Here is a 6291-nt window from a genome sequence, read left to right on the forward strand (position 1 = left end):
GCATCTACATCATAAAATGATTTAGGCCCAATAGCATTTGTACATGAAATGTACGAGTACGCAATATAGATAACAGGAACTTACTCAAAGATATTCAACTCAACTCTTAAATAGACCAACTCAAATAAGCAAGTGATACTTACAAGGAACCCTTTAAAAGATATGAATAATTAAATATAACTCAATAAATAATAGTATGACATTTTTATTTAATTAGGAAGGTTCTCTAACCGTCATCCATCACTTATGACCTAGTGATGATACAATGAAGTGATATCGTCACCACATCCATCCAATACTTTGCCAGGGTAATGGACATCAATATCTACCATTCCAATCATCAATTCCTCTTTTAGGACAAAAGAGGCATAGCATCTATCCTACATTGTCTATGTAGTTATGGGATTTGAGTCTATCAAACTCTTTTCCAACTCGGTGCTCAATACGACTCCCCAAACATACACTCATATTAAAATCATCATTTAGCCTTATTGGACTTTTTATTTAAATATCAAACTTATCTCAAAACATCATCAAAACATGTTGTTCAAGGTCCTTATTTAATTCTATTTTTCAATTTCATCAAACTCATTAAAATATGCTTCATCTCAATTTACTTTATTTTATGTAGAGAAACTATCAATCTCGACCTCAAGTAATACATGGACAAAGTATGACCATAACTCTATTAAGATTCATATGGGTGAATGAATGAATATACACATTAATGACTACTCAACATCAAGGATATCAGCAATACAGAATTAAACGTAGAAAACTTCAAGGAACTATCAATTGACATCAAAAACTTAATTTTAGACTTAGGAAAAACTAAACTCGAACTCAATTTTTGAAAAATTACATGTTGGGTACATGGGCAGACTTCACCCAATGCTCTGAGTAGACTTAAATACCTAGAAGTTTAAGGGAATGATCGAAACTCAATGGAATGGCTGGAAGACCTTGAACCCAAGCTCTTTTTCTTCTCTCTAATCGTTTCTCTCAAACATTCTAAATTAGAATGAGAGGGAAAATTATATTGGGAATGTGAAAGGACTAAATTTGGGTCCATAAACGTACAGGATTCAGTTGGAAAAAGATGCAAAACAATCGAAATTCCATTTCATTAAAATTGGGGGAACCCTTTATGGATGGCCACTATGTCCCATGAAGCTAACCAAGGTCCGTGGTCCTTTTATTGAGCTGGTTTAGGAAAGGTTGACCTTTATGGAGGCCACCACAGTTTGTGATGCTCACCACTGTCCGTGATGAGTGTCGTGGCCATGGACTCAGGCTGAATTAGGGAGAGGTGGCCACCACAGGTTCTGGTCCTCTCCCATGGACCTTACATACCTCAAAGGTCCTAGAGGTCAGGTTCACGGATGGCTTCACAGGTTCTGGTCCTCTCCCATGGACCTTACATACCTCAAAGGTCCTAGAGGTCAGGTTCACAGATGGCTTCATAGACCGTGTTAACAACCACTGGTGTCAGAGACTTTCGGGGTCTCTTCCTTACCCTATTCCCCAAATGCCAGGCTTTTTCACGGATTATGAAAAGTAATACGGCCCATGAAGGGTCTTGTAGCCAGCCTCTAAAGCAAATCTTTAGATCATTCAGTGTTAGTTTAGGCTAAGAACTTTGGGGGTATTACAACATTTCTTGCAGCTAACCACAATAGGCTAAGGGAAACAATAACAATTTAATAGGATAAAGTCAAGCAATTTAGCTATAAGTAACCTATACGAATAGCCTCCAAGTCATTCCCAAATAAGGCCTCTACTAACATAATATGAATCCTGACAAGGGAGTATTACAACAACTCAGGTAGCTAACAACCAACAACCTTGGCTAAAATATAACAATGATAACAACAACCTTCTTGTAGCTCCTAAGCTTTAAAGAAACATGTCGAGACAAAGAAACAACCTTAACATATCTTTTTCGACGCTTTTAATTGGTCAATAAACCTTTACCTACACCCATATAATACTATAATATATCAACATATTAATTAGTATGCAAAACGATAAGGTGATAACATTATCCGGCAAAAGATATGGATTTTCACCAAGGGAACTACTACCCAAGGTCTAAAGTAGCCATAAACCAATAAAAGAACATTCTTACCTTGATAAACACCCTCTTTATAGCACAAAGAATTCTTTATATGGGCATTACCCCACTACCACAACAACCAAGATACTACGCCATAAAATTTATAGGGCAAACTATGCCAAAAAGACGAGCTTGCGATGTAGAGCAATTTCCATTAAAGATCTAAGATAAGATTATCACAGTATAGGGATGATTTAGGCTGTAACTTCTCTAGTTTTGGAGATTTTCAAGAACTAAAAATGATAAAATATGAAGAAGATGCACTTTTGTAAAGCTCAACCCACCTAGGGGGCTCACCACAGGTTCTTGCTTGTGCAGTCTAATGAAAATATAAATATCTCCCTATTTTAAAGTCGTATTGACTAACAGTTTGATATGTTGAAAAATAGATTCGTAGACCTTCGATTTGATAGGCACTGGTCCCCACAAATCTTTATATATTGAAAGAAAATCTCCAAGACATTTCACCCCAAATTTTAGAAAAATCTTTATAAAGGAACTCACGATAATTTTTGCCATCTTTTATTTTGTAACCCGCTAAACTTCAAAGCTTAAAATATGAATCTTGAACACTTAAATTGTGGCATACCAAAAAAATCTTAATTTATTAATTACTCTTTATCTAACCACGAAGATATGGGTTAACTAGACAATTTAAAAAGTCGGGGTGTTACATCCTTCCCCCCTTAGAAACATTCATCCTCGAATGAAAAAAAGACTGAGTCACACGATTAATTTCTTAGGAGTTGCCAAATTTTTGGCAGAGTCTCCTCTATAAATATGGCTATCTAGGAACCTGAAATATAGAAATCCCAACCTAGGTGTCTCACAGGATGACATAAATAACTAAACACCATAGCTTCGCAATAACAGTGCGACCAAAAATACAGCAATAACAACCATAATAATAAGCAACAATATAAAAACCAAGTAGGTATATTACCTTACTTCATTAATATAAGTATATATGCCATCACCCTGGGTATGAAACAAGTGAAGATATTTTGATCTCATGTCATACTCAATATCCCAGGTCACCTCTTCTCTACTCTTGTTTCTCCATAATACTTTAACCAAATTCACATCTTTGGTCCTCAATTTACGTACCTATCGACTAATATGGCAACTGGAGTTTTCTCATAAGACAACAACTCTGTGATCTAAAAATCCTTAATTGGAAAAACCCTAGAAGGTCTACTATGTACTTTTATAGCATCGATACATGGAAAATCGGATGAACAAAGTCTAGTCCCAAAGGCAGCGCTAACTTATAAGCCACTCATCCAACCCTCTAAAATATCTCGTATGGCCCAATGAATCTTAGTAAGCTTTTTTTTCTTTTCAAATATCATAACACCCTTCATAAGTGAGACTCAATAATACCAGTCATCGATATAAAACTCTAAATCCCTTCGCCGCACATCTGAGTATGACTTCTGCTGGCTTTGAGCTGTCAACAGCTGCTTTCCGAATAAGCTTAACCTGCTCCATTATCTGTTTTTCTAAGTCTGGTCCAATCAACCCTAACTCACCTACCTTGAACCATCCCACAGGGGATCTATATTTTCACACATCTAAAGCCTCATAAGGTGCCTATGCTGGAATGATAACTATTATTGTATGCAAACTCAATAAGAGGTAAGTGGCCATCCCAACTTCCCTTAAAGTCAAGCACATATGCTCGTAACATATCTTTGAGTGTCTGAATTCTGCGCTCAGCCTAGCCATCTCTCTGAGGGTGAAAGGTTGTACTCAGATTAACTTGTGTTCCCAATCCTTTCTAGAAAGACTTCTAGAAGTTAGCGGTAAATTATGCTCGTCTATAAAAGATAATAGATACTGGGACACTCTAAATCCTAACAATCTCTCTAATATAAAGCTCTGCATAGTCTTCGACTGTAAAAGTAGTCTTGATGGGTAAGAAGTGAGCTGATTTTGTTAGCCTATCAATAATTACCCAAATAGAGTAAAACTTACGACATAGTTGGGGTAACCCTATAATAAAATCCCTATTAATTGCTTCCCACTTCCACAAAGGAATGTCTATCTCCTGGACTAGCCCAGGAGGCTTTTGATGCTCAACATTCACCTTTTGGAAATGAGGACACTATTACACAAACTCAGTAATGTCCTTCTTCACTCCATTCCACTAATAGATCTCTTTAATATCATGGTACATCTTCATCAAACCTAGGTGAATCAAATAACGAGAATGATGTGTATCTATCATAATCTGATGTAAAGCCCTGGAATATTTGGAACACATATTCGACCTTTATATCTGAGGACTCCATCTCCTTTTATATCAAGGTCTAAAGATTCCCTATCCTAAGCCTTGGATTTAAGCTCCTCTAATCTAGGATCCTCATGTTGTCATGCCTTTATCTCTACAACTAGAGATGATATGGTTGTCTCCTGAACTATGACCCTACTATCATCAGCCTCTAGTAATCTGAATCCCAAGCTAGCTAATTAATGAAGCTTTCAAGCTAACTTGCGCCTCTCAACACCTAAAGAGGATAAACTACCTATAAATCTATGATTGAGGGCATCGGCTACCACATTCGCCTTACCAGGATGATATAAAATATCTATGTTATAGTCATTTAGTAACTCAAGCTATCAATGTTGTTGCAGATTTAACTCCTTCTGTCTAAAGATATACTGAAGTCTCTTATAATCTGTAAAGATATCAACATGAACTCCTTATGGATAGTGTCTCCAAATCTTTAACACATGAACCACTACCACCAAATTTAAATCATGGGTCAAATAGTTCTTCTCATACTTCTTTAATATCCTTGAAGAATATGCGATCACCTTACCATGTTTATTAGAACACATCTCAACCCAACACCAGAAGCATCACAATAAAATACATAGTCCTCTCAACCCTCGGTCAAGGCTAGAACTGGTGCTGATATATGTCCTTTATCTCTTGGAAACTATGCTCGCAAGCCTCACCCCACTTAAACTTAGTTGCTTTTTAAGTCAGCTTTGTTAGTGGTGCCAAAAGTGAAGAAAACCCCTCCACGAACCTTCTGTAGTACCCATCTAACCCTAGGAAACTATAAAGCTCTATTGGAGTCCTGGGCTTGGGCAAAGTCTTCACTGCCTCAATCTTCTGTGTATCCACCATAATTCCTTCATCTGATACAATATGGCCTAATAAAGCCACATATTTCAACCAAAACTTGCACTTAGATAACTTTGTATAAAGTTTTTGATGTAAAAGAACCTGAAGAAATGGTCATAAATAATCTTCATGTTCAGCTTTTAAATGTGAATATACCAAAATATCATTAATAAATACAATCACAAATAGGTCTAGATACAGTCTGAATATTTTATTCATTAGGTCCATGAACATTATTGGGGTATTAGTCAATCCAAAAGACATCACCAAGAACTCAAAGTATCCATATCTGGTTCTAAAACTTTTCTTTGGAATGTCTTCTTCCTGAACTCGTACCTAATGGTAACCTGATCTCAAATAAATCTTTAAGAAGCACTTAACACCTTCAAATTGATCAAACAAATCATCAATCCTCGGAAGGGGCTACTTATTCTTTATAGTCTCCTTATTGAACTATCGATAATTAATACATAGTCTTAGTAAGCCATCTTTCTTTCTCACAAATAACACTGGCCCACCCTACGGTAAAGCACTAGGCCTAATAAAGCCTTTATCCAGCAAGTCTTTTAGTTAATCATTTAATTCTTTTAGCTCAGTAGAAGTCATTCTGTAATGAGGGATAGATATGGGTTGTGTACCTGGTAGCATATTGATAGAAAAATCAATTTTCCATTCTACGAGAATATTAGGAAGCTCATTAGGAAATAGGTATGGAAACTCATTAACCATCAAAATAGACTAGAGAGTTAGTGGTTCTGCATCTATATCCTGAACGTGCACAAGATGATAAATACAATCCTTTATAATCATCCTTCTTGCCTTAAGATAGGAAATAAACCTACCTTTTGGTGTTGCCTTACTACCTTTCCATTCCCGATCATTGGAGTATTTATTACACTTTTAATTAGAGATATATCTACTTGAGGTAGCATAGATGGCTTGAGTTACTAAAAGACTATAACATGACTATCTTGTATCATCTAGGAAAGGCTAATGTGGTGGTCGATGCTTTGAGCAGGAAGGCTCCTAGTATGGGGAG

The sequence above is a fragment of the Solanum dulcamara genome, chromosome 3 (genome assembly GCF_947179165.1).
Source record: "Solanum dulcamara chromosome 3, daSolDulc1.2, whole genome shotgun sequence".
NCBI lineage: Eukaryota > Viridiplantae > Streptophyta > Magnoliopsida > Solanales > Solanaceae > Solanum > Solanum dulcamara.